General features: G+C 40.8%; 1 long non-coding RNA gene across 2 annotated transcripts in view; it reads right to left on the reverse strand.

The window, feature by feature from the left end:
- Window positions 1-15862, reverse strand: part of LOC127359279 (uncharacterized) — an 89508-nt gene that overhangs the window by 37725 nt on the left and 35921 nt on the right. Inside the window, exon 4 of one of the 2 annotated variants that reach the window (XR_007882633.1) lies at window positions 5997-6102. The exons of the other annotated variant lie outside the window; for it this stretch is intronic. This is a non-coding gene — a long non-coding RNA (uncharacterized LOC127359279). The remainder of the gene's footprint in view (window positions 1-5996; window positions 6103-15862) is intronic. 2 annotated transcript variants of the gene reach the window in all.

Raw genomic sequence — 15862 nt, forward strand, 5'->3', positions numbered from 1 at the left:
TTAACCAGTCTTTCTGCACATCATGTGGGAAACTGGACTGTGGAACTGCTCAAACTGTAAGAGAAAATCTGGCCAGAAAACTGCAAACCAACATAAAAGAGGGAAGCTACATGCAAAGCAGAATAAAAAGACAATTTTTTACATCCAAGTAAAATATTCTAAATAAATATAAACATTTACATCCCATCTCTTCCCTCAGATTTCTGGGCATCAAGTTTGTTAGCTGTACAGAGTATATTATGAAGAAGGTATATGACCAAAAGCTTGTGAATGTATCAAAAAGATTGTGCAGAATCTACTTGTGTCAAAATTTTTGTTCTACTACTTCTACTACAGTGAAAATATAGCAGGTATAGATTGCATAGGCCTAAAATCTGATAGATTACTGGTCCTTGTTGAGAGAATGAAGGTCCGTTTATGAATATGAATGAAGTAGAGATGCAGCTTAATATTTTCAAACCAGCATCTGCAGTTGAGACCTCTTGAAGAGGGTAGGTCGAGATTTTCAGCAGGGAATACTCTTTACAGGAGCTAAATGAGAAGACACATGGCAGGAATACAGAAGACAGGCTTAGACTCTGTTAATTTATTGGTCTTTGTGCCAGCAGGCAGCTTGACAAGGTGAGAGAAGGCAGAGAGAATTTATTTAACTGGAGAAGATGAGCTTCAGCTCCTTTGTGGATATCTGACATTTTCTAATAAGTAACTTAACACCTTCTTCCTTCTGATTCAACTCTATTATTTTCTATGCATTGGAAGGCTATTTGATTTATAGCTCTGGTATATTTAGTGGGGCATGAAGAGATGAAACCCCCCACCCTTCTTCTGATCACCTTCATCCTATAGTATATTTGAGAGATGATTTTTCCCTTAAACCAATTACTGAAGCTTCTGAAAAGTGTCAAAAGAAGCTTTGCTCATATAATGATTGTACTTATGCTAAAAAATAAACAAATAAAAAAGTATAAAGACTGAAATTAACATTTTGACGAAAGGATAGCCTTCATACGCAAGAATCTGAACATTGAATTCTGCTTTTTAGACTGCAGAATTATTTTGTATTATCTCACTGACCAATCAGGGATTCGAAGGTTAAAGTTGTATTTCTTAAAGATCCAGTGTTTATGACTCACCCTATCCAGAGCCAGTTTTCGGTTTGTCTGTTCTGGGCTACTGTAGAAATATGGTGGTTCAACATGGTGGCCTCAATGGACGGTGACCCACGGCATCTGTAGCTACAAAAGGCTCATTCTAAGATAACAAAAACCTGAACTATTGTCATTACTCAAATACACTGGACCTTTAAGATTTGTATGAAATCAAGCTGATACTATCTGTGTTCATTATCTTTGCCAATAGCCTTTTCAATATATTTAAGTTCAGCTTTAGAATGCTGCAGGAATGAGTCCTAAAACTTGAAATGAAGTAAGCATTCCCATGCCTTGAAGTCAGTGGGTTTTTTCAAAATGGGTTTTTGATTAAATGCCTAAAATAAGGACTGTATGCCAGTAAATACTCCACCTCTGAATTTTTAAGCTTTTAAAAAAGGCAGTTACTAGTGGCTAAAGGACACTAGAGGTTGCTGACATTAAATGTCAGCACGCCAAAGTGAGTGTGGGGGGGACGAGGGCAGTGCGGGTGCATGTGTGTGTGTGTGTGAGCGAGCCTGAGGTGAGCGCGAAGGACACAGTTAGAGAGTTATCTAACTTTATGTTTAGGTTGTTTTTGACGAGGTTACGGCCGACAGTAACCTGTACTGTTCCAGCAATAAATGTTGGGTTGCTGAATAACACTTAGTCATCTTTTCAACACGTCCTGGTGGACGCTACAATATGGACTTACGAGATCTCGTAATTTTTTTATCCAGTGAATACAATGCGCTTCCGTACTATTCTAATTCAAACTTGTAGATTTTAATTATAAGTTTAGTGGTGGTGACAATCAAGTTATGTGAATGCGGTGTAGTTCAGTTATAGCCTTAGGTTAGCTTTTAACTTCTGGCAATCACATTTAAGCTTTAAAAATCATAAAAGTGGTTTTCATTTGTGAAGATTATTTTTCTGAACAAAATATGCAAGTATCATAAACCTTTGTTCACCACAGAGCTTATTTTCTGCAATGACCAAAAATCCAATAGAAGAATCCCTTTGGCTGTTTGTTGGTTTTTAATGGTAGTGGTGGGGTCCGCATCTACATTTTTCTCTCTTTGTTAACAGCCTTTTCTCATTGTTTCACTCTCTTTACACAGTGTCAGAGCTTTATTAAGTTACTGCTAATGCTAATTGAACATCATATTGCTGCTGCTTCACATTAAAAGCATTCATCATGGCGAAACACAAAGTTTTTATTGTGAGGCAGCCATTGCAAATGCAATTCATTTGCCACCATGGCTGACCACGATCAGAAGCCCAGCGAAACATGTTCCAGCCTTTAGGGACAGAGTGAGGAGCTCTACTCCCTGAGAGGACAGCTTGTAGGTTGATCCCTCCAAAATGTCTGAGCATCTGACTAGGATACCCCCTGGATGCCTCCCAGAGTAGGTTGTCAGGCACATCTAACTGAGAGGAGACCCTGAATACGCCGAAGGGATTATATCTTCCATCTGGCCTGGGAACACCCCGGGATCCCATATGAGGTGCTGGAGGTTGTAGCCAAGGAGGACGGTGTCCGAACTCCAGGTTGAGAACCACCGCTGTAAGTGGTTGAAATATGCAGGTAAAGTCAGCATGGTGCTTGTGTGATGTTACGTAGATTATACCTGCCTTAAGCTAAGATAAGGTCTACTTAACCCTAAATTGTGTGGCTTATGATGTTTTTACACATTGAACTATATCCTTAAAAAAATTATTTCAGGAAAATAACATAGCCAATATTAGCTCAGAAAACTGACATTAAACTTTAAATAAAATTAAATCCTTAACTATGATAGCAAGTTAAACTAACTTGTAAATGTGGAACTGAAATAACTTTAGTGTGTACACATGGACTGTGATCTTTTTCCATTTTGAGACAAACAACCCTCTTCAGTACAGCTCATCTTCGGCCCCTTCACAGAATATAATGCACTGTGGCAGGAGACAAGCTCTGCTGTCTATAAAAAGCATGATTCTGCCACATGGTCGAAGTCTGCGGCACATCAGACGGACACACACTGGACAGCAGGGACTGTGTGAGGCTGGAAGGATCGAACCCAGATGGTCCATTTCTTTGTGAACTGGCACCAAGTACCCTAATTATTATTCGTGTGAAGAGAGGCTGCTCTTTGAGTCAGATAGCATTGGCTGACATGGCCCGAGGCAAGGCCAAGACTGACCCCGAAAACACTGCAAAACAACAGCGCTATTCTCCACGCTGGAGATACACACACACACACACACACGTTCTCTGGCCTGATAATTAACACAAATTTAAAACACTGGAATATTAGTGGTGATGACTTAACTCTAAACATACCAGCATACTGGTATCACCTTCTGCTTGAATCTACACACAAAAAGGCAAACACACCTAAATATACAGAGAAATAAATAGATAAATAAAATCCAGAGGAATACAGAAAAATATACACACTTACACATAACTTATACACATTAGTACACACAACACACACACACACACACGCGCACACACACACACACACACACACACGCACGCACGCACGCACGCCACACACGCACGCACACACACACACACACACACACACACACACACACACACACACACACACACACACACACACACACACACACACACACACACAGTCACACACTGGGACTGAAATAGCAGCAGTTAATTATGCCAGTGAATGAAACTTTTATACTCCAATGTATTTTTATGGTGTTGACTTCGCTGCTCTTTAGTGCCTTTGTTCACTTACACTACGCAAAACACAGTTTAACCTACAATGAACACAGTGTGTGAGCTGTGATGCAATCATGGGCTGATGTCTTCTCAATTTTTAACCAGAATAATATCGTCTGAAACTACACGAATTGTATTCTTCGTATGTAACAAGCAATAATGCTTGATATTTACTGTTTCTGATGCAATTTGTTGAATTGAATTTAGTGAGCTCGATTTTAATTTTAATTTCAGTCAAGTTGCAAAGTCGGAGGACCTGCTGGTTCCACTATTTTTCCACACATTCCCATTTTAAATTTTTTTAATGATCTCCTCACTGTTTCTCAACATAGACACATGGGACTCTCCTGGATAATGTAAAAATGTATGTTATGGCCATCAAGTATTTCTACTTTGTTTGAGAAATCATGCTTTTCCCATAATTTTGGCCTGGAGGATGGTTCTAAATCCTTTACCACCATTGCTATAAATAAGTCAGTCAGAGGCATTAATCAGAACTGTAGCAAAAACGCTTTGTTGGTGAACTTGGCAACATTATACAGCGCCATCGTTGCCAAAATCATTCAACTGTAACCAGAATTTGGAAGTGAACCTTTTGGGAAATATGTTTATTAACTTGAGTTAGATGAGAAAATTGCTCTCAATCTCATGCCTGGTGGTTAGGAAGGGAGCCGGAGCCAGGAGGCAATTAGCTTAGCTTAGCATGGACACTGGAAGCAAGGGAAAACAGCTATCCTGAGCCTCTCTAAAGTTACAAAAAGTCTTTACCAACACCTCTAAAGATGAACATATTAACTGAATCCGTACACAAACAGAAACGTAAGAATGACTTTGACATACATCCATGTACTTTAAGCTCTAACTTTAACCAACTTCTTTTGATTTACGTCTAGCCTTGTCTCCAATGCCACAATATTAGTCATGTCCAGCTCCACTGGTCCAGACCAACAGATGGCGACAATGTGGAAAAAAAGGGAGGAGTCAATAGCAAGAACATGGTAAACTAAACTGTATGCAGTTGCCACTTTTTATATGAACCATTGCATATTTCAATTGCTGTAACTATCACAGAAGCATCAACATTAAGCAGAATATGACAATATTCAAGTTTATGAAAAACAACCCAAGGTCCCAGGTCATCAAATACAGACGCCAGCGGTGTTCAGATAGTTAAAATCTGAAACTTCACCACTAAATAGGCCACTAAATCCTACAGAGTGGCCCTTCAAGCAGCCGAGCTGAGTTGTTGGATAGAGTAAGCAGAGGCCCTCAGTGCCTGTAGCCCCTCCAAGCCGCCACTGACCCGGACAAGTTTCATATCCATGCAACCCTTAACATGCTACAAGGCCTGTAATGTCTATCAATAAATATGATGACATTTTGTGTATAACTACCATAAGCACAGATAGACAGACAGACAGACAGACAGACAGACAGACAGACAGAAAGACAGGCAGATAAAGGTAGAGGGAATGTCTGGGTGAAAGGAAAGTCAAGGACATGGCAAAAGGTGGCATTAAAAAAGGGCACAGTTATCCATCCAATTAAATTTATAACCCGCATTAAGCACATTTGGCAGTCTGGGTTGCAGAAATTGAAAAATGGGGGACGTGTGTCCTCAGGCATGCCCCCTCCAACACACATACACATAAGCACACTATACTCTTCAATCAAAGCACCGGCAGCTGTAAGCACCATTTCAAGGGACGCCATTATGCAAGGAAAATGTCATTAGCGATTTCACAATTTCACGCATCAGTGCTGCTAACATGTCTCTGGAAGACGGCAGGGCACAGGCGAAAGGTAAAGGCCCCCAAACTCTGAAAGCAAACCCGTGACTGAGATGGAGGAAAGTGAATTCTCTGCAACAGCCTCCCCCTCCCCTCCACTGGTACTGTACATTACTCTGCCACCAACTGAATGAGATTTTTCTTGGAATAACCTCATCAGGTTTTTTTTTTTTTTTTAAAACCTCTTGCAAAAAAAAAAGTACTTGGGAGTGCGGAACAGTGGATCAAGCTTATGTGTTTTGGAATTGTCCCAATACCTCCCATACTGCCTTGAGGAGCTTAGACTGTTACATGTGTCTATGTGTATTTAAAAAGTGGTAAGGGGTGGGTGCCTTGGTGGCTCACCTGGTGGAGCTGGCGCCCCATGTGCCAGGGCTGGGTCCTTGCTGCTGCGGCCATTGGTATGTGTTGACCTATTGTTCCTGCCGTAGTCGTACAAGGACACGTTTTCCTGTACAATTAGGAATTAGGACATTTCAGCTGCGCTCACTGCGCAGTTTTACCTACAAACTTTAAGTGAAAATACAACCATAACCATTCACAGAGAATAAACAAACAAATGGGAGAGGACTTCTTCTCCAAAGATGAGTCATATAAAGCTGTGTTTGTACTGTGATTGTTTGTTACTCAGGTGCTCTTCCATGTGGTATCCACATTATTCTACGCCTATATACCATATATCCATAGTAATTTACTACAGTAGCCCTGTCCAGCACCTCTTGATGTTTAAAATACGATAAAAGTAGAAGAAGAAAAATCTGCATTGCAAATGAGTGTCGGACCGTGGGCAGGGGAGAGATGGATGCGCTCCCTCCGCAGAGACCCAGACTCTGCCAGAGTTTGTGGATCAAAAGAGGTTATAATTAAGCCCCGTCCTCAGAGACGTCTTGGGGGGATCAACCAACAAGCTGTCAGCCCTGTCAGTCTTTTGGAAGAGAACACAGTACCATAATTGAGCGGAGCTGAATTGCTACAGTAGGGACACTTTTGATAAGCAGCAACAAATTAAATATAATGCACAAAAGCTCTGTAGGGAGGGAACACGGCCCTCCAACTGAAATTAGCAGCCTCTGGTTTTTCACAGACCTCCTACATATTCTATAAACCAGTGACCCATCTGATAAATCTGCATTATCAAAGACATCAAAATATCTGTTAAATGACTGTTGATTGGCAAATGTCATATGTTATTTTTTTACTATTGTCCAATCGACACCTGGTTTTAGCTCTGGGATCAACAATGTTCATCATAAAGTATATCAACCTGCAAGGTGAGGGTCACGTGGCAGACGGACACAGGCATCAGTGCCGCCGACATCAGGCTTGTTTTCATTAGCCATGCTAGCTCGCCCACTTGGAGTGTAGAAAGGAAATCAATAAAGAAGCAACTGGGCTTGAAAAATTTGAAACATCTTCTTTACTCTTTTACCTCAGTTTAGTTCTGACATAGCACTTTTTTACAGTAATTTGAATTCCATTAAGAAAAATTCTAATGTAAAATCAATAATTGAAATTTCAAACTAAATACACACTCTTAGCAACTTCCCTCCTAAATATTGTATAATAAAATGTAACTTGTAGTTAATCAGATTTTGAAATCTAGGTTTTAGAGTTACTGTGATGTATTATATTTCTACCATTACACAACTGTGTGTCACCCAGAACGACTTCCAGCAGCTCTGTTCACAATATCTTCCTAGAACAATATCAGATATATCAGAGGGCACAGCTCAGTGCTATAACATTAACAGGAGGTTGTATGGCTGGACCTGCCATTTTTTTTGTAGAGGTCCCAGTAATATTTGTTCTTCACATGACATGGTTACACTACTGTCATTTGAATCATAAAAAGTTAGAAATGCACTTTCCACTCATATCTTAAGATGTTTGATTTGAAAGGGAACTTACTCTAATTCTAATTGTAACTATTCTAATTAGGTATGAACTCCCCCTGCTCTTTCATTTGTTTCTATCTTTGGATGTCTCTATGACTCACTCTGTAATGAGTGTTTTGTCAGACTGATTGTTATTTGGGGTTATTTAACTGTGCGCTCTCCCTCACGATGCTCAGTGCATGGAGAGCTGTTTCCTCTTCGACTCTGCTCTCTGCTGGACTGTTACAGTGCGTAACCGCCATCTCTGTTTCTCACAGCAGTATGTTCTATGTTGTTTTTTCCTTTTCATTCCCTCATGGTGAACATCAGGAATTGTACTGTCTCTGTGCCATCTGTGCACAGATGATGTGCTGTGATGCGCTATTGGGCTGTGATGCATTGGCGAGGTCTGGACTGGTTTCTCGTGAAGTGGGTGTGTTTGTGCATGTGGGTAGCCTACCGAATGGACCAGGTGGGGAATGGATCTGCTTTGCCCTTATCCCACTAGCGTTAGCCTTACAGAGCTGTGTCTATACTCATAGAATTACTATTCATTTTGAAAGAGCAACAGTAAGTGAGTAACTCAGCATTTGTAATACCAATATAATGGCTGCAGTAAGCATGCTAGTACATTACAGTAGCCTACTAGTAGTATTGCTGGCTTGGCTCCCCACGTCCGTCACATGTAACCCCTGCCTTTCAAGTTGTTGCGGCCCTTTGTGAGTCTCTTTGAAAGTGCACCGTTATCCACATTTATACAGTAAGGTTAAGAGGTATGAACACGTTTTCCTATAAATCCCTCATACCAACTAGTTTGTTTTAAGCATATTGAATCCTTTAGGATTACTTGACTAGATGGCTTCATATTTTGCTATAGGTAGGAATAAAAATCTTTCTGGTCCACGTCCTCATCCACATGATTTCCATGGATAAGAGGCTCTTTTAACACATTAAACACAGCCATCACAGCTCTTGCATTTTTATTAATAATGTCTATTTTTAGCATTCTCTTTTCACTCTTCAGTCCAAATGCCAAATCCTCATTGGTTGTTTAACTGTGCCAAGTCAGCAGGGGCAGAACAATCTAATAAATAATCCATAATGTATCAAAGATAATTATTGCTGCATATCTGAAGAATACACACACACTCACATCTTGCTCTCAGCCTGAAATTTAAGGAAGAAAAAAAGAAGCAGAGACAAAGACGATGAGCAAGCTGTTGGTTCTCAAGTCAGTATTTGATTGATGCTCATATTACTTTAATTATATCAAATGTATTCCCCACTTTGGCAGAATGCCATTTCGCAGTGGTGTTAACAGCTCTACTAAATCAAATTTGGATTTAAAAGCATGCTTGTGTTTGTGTCACGGCATGGAAAAAAAGGCCTTGATAAAGCTACTGTATCATGGCTACCTTCAGGCTATGTTACAACAAGAGCGCATTGAGGGAGTGTGCTTCCATAAGCGCTTATCCCAGGGGTCGCACACAATCAGTGTGACGTCAAAGCCCACAGCTATGGTGCACTGGAGGAGGCATCAGCAGAAAATCCCCTGCTGGCCTGGAATCACTGAAAGGACAGGGCAGAGTCGCTGTAACACCCACGGGTGACAGTGTGACCTCTGTGTCTGCTGGAGGGTGAACTGATGTCCAGCCTGCAAGACCTGATGAAGAGCTTTCCAAGCTCATTTCACCATGCCTTTGTCTCACCTCTCACTGAAGACAAGTATTTCTCTCAAGTTCAGCTGCTCTGGAGGCAGAAATAATCTGACTGCAGTTCTTCAGAGAGAATATTTGCCAACAGCTTGTTTGCTCATTTGAACTTTGATGGCAAAGAAGAAACTCTGATCAAAATATTAATTATACACGGCAGCATCTTCTTCCCATCAAGACCTTGTTTGACTCATTTACATCTGATGAAATATTTAAAATTTCAACCAAATAAAAGTTTCTATTTGAATCTAAATGATCGGGGTCCTGTCCTTTAGGTTGGAAGAAAACATCAGTACAACAGTAGGGTTGGTTTTAAATCATTAAACCTGGGCCACACGGGGAGTCCTATCGCTCACCCGGTAGAGCTGGCGCCCCATGTACAGAGGTTAAGTCCTTGCTGCAGCATGCGTTCGACTCCGACCCGTGGCCCTTGGCTGTGTGTCAGTTCCTAAAAATATCAGGAAAACTCCTCTCTGATGCTTACAGGAAATAATCTGCTTGTTACTGCATTCACAGTTTGTTCTGTACTGTTATTGTTATGTGTTGAATATAATACAAAGTATTCATAAAATATGTCACTTAGTCAGGGGTCGTCAGTTTACCAAATGATAAAAAAGGGGTCCTTTAAGGAAAAAGGTTGGGAACAACTGGTCTACATGGATCCGTATACATGGGGCAACCCCTTCACACTGACACTGGGCTTATCCAGAACTCTGTGCATAAGGGAGACCAGCACAGACCGTTCTTAGAAGGTCAATGAGCCTAAATAGCTAATAGGTTGTTTTTTCATACCACTAATGACACGATAGATCAATGTTTTTTGAGTGGGTCCCTGTTAGCAACTTAGCCTTGCTCCAACAAAAGGCAGCAAAGAAGAAGACTGCAAGCTAGTAAACCTAAATGTAAATCATGCTGGCCCCAAAATGTGGCTTTGCAAATATTTTATGAGGAAGGGAAATGTATTCAATACAATTGTTAGTCCTCAAGATATACACAATGTGTTAAGGTGAGAAAACACTGAATGTAAAGATACATTTGTTTGCAAGGAAACTCCACAGGGTACCTTTACATCTTTCAAATCAAACACAAATGTACACTTACTGTTTATGGAAAATTACAAAATAAAGCATACTTGAAATCCCAACAGGAACTAAAGTACAGTAGTGTGACATTTGAGGTTAGTGTTAATGGACATTATTATCCCAAAACACAATGAACAAAGAAATTGGAGGAGTAATACACAGCTGGAAAAAAGGTTTTAAAATGGCAGATGGCAGCGTGGTGGATCCAAGGTGAAAGTACTACACAAACCTGTAGAACCACTTTTACTAGCCATTTGTAAAGTGTCTGAATTATAAATGACTGAAAGTGTTCTGAAGTTGCAGCTCCAGTGATGCCTGTCAGCTCACGACAAGGATCCCGTCCCAAATGAAACATTAATTCTAATGTTTGCTGTCAAAACAGAGCATTATGAAGATGAATAACCTACATGCAGTCTACTTTTGTAGAATTGGTGTAGGAAATTGGAAATCACTGCAGATAAGGCTACAGCACATTGTTTCCAACCAAAGGTTAAACTTAAACAGATTATTTCTACCTCCAAGAATTATTTCCCAACAGAATCTCTCTCTGCCAAACAGGATTAAATTATTATATCTCACATAGGGGCAATAAAAGCCCCTTGCTGACCAGTTGTCTCCAAAAGCAGCCGGCATGATAAAACAGTTCAGACTCACTGAGCTGAGAGGACAGTGAGACTCTTCCAGACTCTTATTTGCAGCTTTATCAACAGCACTGGCAGATGGGGCACACGGTGAGCTGCACTCGGGTGCTGCACTTCAAACGAGAGCAGACTGTTGAATACAGTTAGAGAAGTAAAACCGCGCACATGATTACAGGTCTGACCAAACGGAGCCAGCAATTCACTAACCTCAGAGAAATATGGGGATGGCATCCCTGCCGTTCCAGTCTCACAAATAATAGCCTGTGTATACACACCTGTGGTGAGCCACATCAGCTTTGACCTTGCACTTGTCAGCACTCGCCTTAGTGTTGCCACGCCGACCTCTATGAAATTACACTTTTGGAGTTGTTTGTAGAAAATGTACAAACAGGCAGCTAAGCTGACTGCTGGGTCAGAGCACACAACAATACATTTGCAGAGGCGATTGGGGGTTAAAGTAAACAAACTGATTGGTAAACAACCTCAATTATTTATCAGTGTAATGCAGCAAAACTCAATCTGTGTGAGGCTTCTGCACCGGTGAAACCGCCTCCACCAAATTAAAATATATTCAGACCGTGGACAGTAATTTGTTCGCCACGAGCCAGCTAAGCTGCCTAATTGGGGGTCCAAAGCAGAGGGGTTTTATTATAAACAACAGATTGGATAAAGGCATGGCTGTGGAGAAGAGATTCTAAAGATACTGTTCAGAGGCTTACTCTTAGCAGATGTGAATATCACATCAAAAGGGATTTGAAAGTGTCAGTCAGTGGTGGATTTATGCACTGTGGGAGTGGGGGGGAGTATGTGCAGCTGGGTTTCTTTGTGTTTGTAAGAAAAGGAGCAGTGGAGCTTTCTCAAATCTGAGATCACAATGTCACTGTGAAACATGAGCAAGAATGCAGAGAGATAGAATACTAAACCCCGACACTCTTTTAAACATAAAATTCAGTAAAGCAATTGCTGTTTTATTAGCTGTGGCGAAGAATTGTTAAAGTATAATGGCAGGGGGCAAAATTAGCCAGTATGTATCTGATATTTGTTCCGATGAAGCCTTACATCCAGCTCTAACTACAGCTATAAAGGGCACCCAAGATGCACTGAGGAAAGACCGCCCAAACAAGTCCTCCTGCGTAAGTAGAAATATGTACTTCTCATTTTCATACAACAGCATCACATTAAAGTGTGAAACCACAGGAATGAGCCACACCAACAAAACTGATTACTACTTGATGACTAGTAACTGCTAACTGCTGCTTAATGTAGCGTAGTTTGATCAGCACTGCCTAGTTTGACAGTTTCAGTTTTTGGCGCAACTGCATACAAAGTCAGTGAAAAGAAGTGAATAAAATAGGCATGAACTAAGGTGAAGATGTGTCACAGCAAGTTTAAATATTTTCAACTAGTGTGCAGACTTCATAAATGTACCGACATGAGAGGAAAAAGAAGAGACTGGTGAAAAATAACAGGAGCTGAAATCCCTGGTAAATTCTGAGATCAGTCGGAGCTGCCACACAAACACACAAAGTGTATGTTGGTGCATACGTTGCTACCAAGCTACAGATAATGTCTGTACAGTCTGTGCATTAGCTAATTGATAAACAGACCAGCAGTCAAATTCACACAAATAACACAGGGCAAATATGCACTTTGTTTTCTATCTTAGGAAATGATGACATGATGATGATGATGGTGTCTTGGTTAATGCCTGTGTTACAAACTGGAGACAAGGAGAGGATGAAAGTGAGAGGGAGGGTCTAACGAAAGATGCTACTAGTGGCATCGTGGGAAATATAGAACCCAGTGTTTTTGTAGCTTAACCCATATTAGGGACTAAATGTTCTGATATCTCACCCTCTGCTGCATCAGTTTTCATCATTTTCTGTATATGTATTTTTTGTGAGACTTTAACTTTACGGAAGAGCAATACTAAATCACTGCAGTGGTGCCACTATAAGTCAGTCTCAACCTGCATTTATGTACTCTGGCATAAATATTACCATATTTAGTTTTTACTTTGCAATTAAAGCAGTTACATCCCAGTTCTTCTTTTGAAATGGAAAATGTACGGTGCCATCAACAAGCTCAAGCTGATGCCCACCTTTCATTTATTTTCATTCACACCATACTTCCATCCTTAATTAGCCGGCACTGAAAATAATTAAAGACCTGCTTCCAAATCTAATGAGTGAGTCAGAGGAATTAAAAAAGAAGCTGATGGCCACACACATTCCAACATCAATCCAATTATCCCAGTGCCCTTGTCAGTTTTGTCCCTGTGTGAATGGACAAAACAATTTGAGTCCACACCTTCTGAAACACAACAAAGTGTGGGAACTGGCGCTTTGCAGGATCACCTGCCAAGTCCTCCGGGTGCACCATCGGCCCCCTCGAAGCTGACGAGCTTCGATCGCAGTGGGAGGGGGGAGGTTATTAGATTTTATCGGTATGCGTGCCATGTTGGAGTGATTTCCATCCTGAGCACAGAACGGAGCTGAGAGACAGAACCTGAATCTACAATCTGCACAATGACCCGCATTTAAATTCAGTCCTAGCTCTCCTGTCAGTCCTCTGAGACACACACTCTTCAAACTCACACACACACCGCTCATACTGAATCTATATGAATAGTTGCTGATACACACACACACACACACACACACACACACACACACACACACACACACACACACACACAGGCCTACACTGACCCATATGGTAAAAACATACGCATGCATACAGATAAAAGGCTTAAGATTTCCAAACATGTAGAAGCAGAGGAATGTAACCATTAAAAAGGTACACATTGTGGTGCTGAGTGAATTATACACACATATACACTCTCAGGTACATGCTCATACACAAAAGCCCACAGATTGAAGTCAAACTGAAATTTGAATTCTCATTTTCTGTACTATACTAGAGCTATTTTGCAGAAATGTTTCTTTTTTCCTGAGTGTGGCCGAGGATGTGCTACTGATTAGAGCACTTGATATTGTAATGTTCATATATCAACACTTTAGTCCTGGGATCGCCTCTGTACGTGATCTTACTGAAGATTGTGAACACCAAGATGGTGCTCTTCAGTCTAATGAAAATGTCAAAAATGTTTCTTAGCTTCCGTGTTTACTTCCTGGTTATGCAGCCCACTGAATATACACAGCAGTGTTTCTCCCACTGGTCCTGCAAGTTCCCCTTCAGCCCATAGATTTTACATCGGGGTGACATTATGGAATATTTAATCACTTTAGAAAAACATAGAAAACATCCCATGGATCAGAAAAATTCATAATAAAGTAATAACTGATTTTGATTGCAGGTGTCTTGTAAACAGTTTTACAGACGTCTCTTTTATAATGGTGGTCTATGGGGAAAATGTTTTTTGGGCTGCAAAGGGAATTTTCCCCTGCAATACTGAGCCCCTGAGTGGTGCTGCCGTAGTTATATCTATGGTCGGATCTGAGGTCATATTGAACTATTTTCAGCCTGCCCACACAGATATTGAACCAGTCAAGTTGCCGTATTTACATTGTCATTTGCAACCAAATTTGTTTCTGGGGGTTGCTGTGGATTTCACAGCAGCTTTTCAAAAAAATGAGACTCATGATGTATTTTTGGGCATCTTCTTCTAATGAAATCTCAATGAAATGAGAAAGTGAAAATTGCTATTCTTTGTACAATTGATTAACATTTTAAGGGACATTGTTGCAGTGAGAATAATATCGCTAGTAGTTTGGTGACGTATGTTTCAACATTTTGCATGGGCACTGCTATGACTGGTGAAACTAGTGGGAAACTACAATGATTATTGAAATTTGTGATCTGTGATCCGAAAAAATTTGAAGGTTGAATTGGCGTTAATTCACAACATCTCAACTCCCCGGAGGGAGTGGGATATACTGATTTCTTAGCAAAAATGAAATTTAATTTCAGTTCAATTTGAACAGGATCACAGAGCGCTCACACATATAGGTATAACACACACACACACACACACACACACACACATACATATGTGCACACCAATGTACACTCACAAACCACAACTCAGTGTTCAGTATCACTTATCTTCGAGCAAGGCTCTCTTTCGGCTCCTCTGGGGGACTGGAAGCTGTGTGTGTGTGTGTGTGTGTGTGTGTGTGTGTGTGTGTGTGTGTGTGTCTGTGTGCTAGGGATTGCACTGATCATAAACAGCAGCAGCAGGGAAACAAATAGGTGGTCCCCCAATGGCTTCATCCCCGTACCCAATCGATGACGCGCGATAGCGCAGCAGCAAGGCCTCTGGGGAGACGGATGGAGTCCGGTGTCTGCAGCGCAGTCGCTGTCAAACACACTGTCACTGTGCTGTTTTGCATTTCTGGATGAGGCAGTGTTGCAGTTAATTAAAAGCTCAGAGGTGTATGAAATGCAGTGTGTGGGCAGGGCATTAAAGAAGTGTGCAAGATATCCAGCTCACACCGGTATTTCTGATTATTTCTGAATTCTCAGTGATCATTTTTATCTATGACTTTCACAACAGCTGGGCTCTTTGTTCTTTCATTGCTTTTGTCCCTTTTTCATGCACAGTGCTGTGAGGAATAAGGCAGCAATAAACATGTTTTCCCAAAGGAGTGCTCAATTCCCCATCTGAGCCAGTCAGTAACAAATATGTCACCTTGCTTTGTGCTTCTCCCTCAGTGCAGTCAGTGTATGTATGAATACAGCAGGTTAATGCAGAATCTCAGTGTCCACTAGATGCATCATTTTGTCAAAATCATGTAAAAAAAATTCAGTTCTGATTGAATTTAGCAGTTTCTGATGTATATTATGTTATACATAATCTGACTAGTGTAGTTTACAATCTGTACCTGTATCTGTAGTGCAAACAGATAAGATGCTAAAACCGCACTTAAATACCATTGA

The sequence above is a fragment of the Dicentrarchus labrax genome, unplaced genomic scaffold (assembly GCF_905237075.1).
Source record: "Dicentrarchus labrax unplaced genomic scaffold, dlabrax2021, whole genome shotgun sequence".
Taxonomy (NCBI): Eukaryota; Metazoa; Chordata; class Actinopteri; family Moronidae; genus Dicentrarchus; species Dicentrarchus labrax.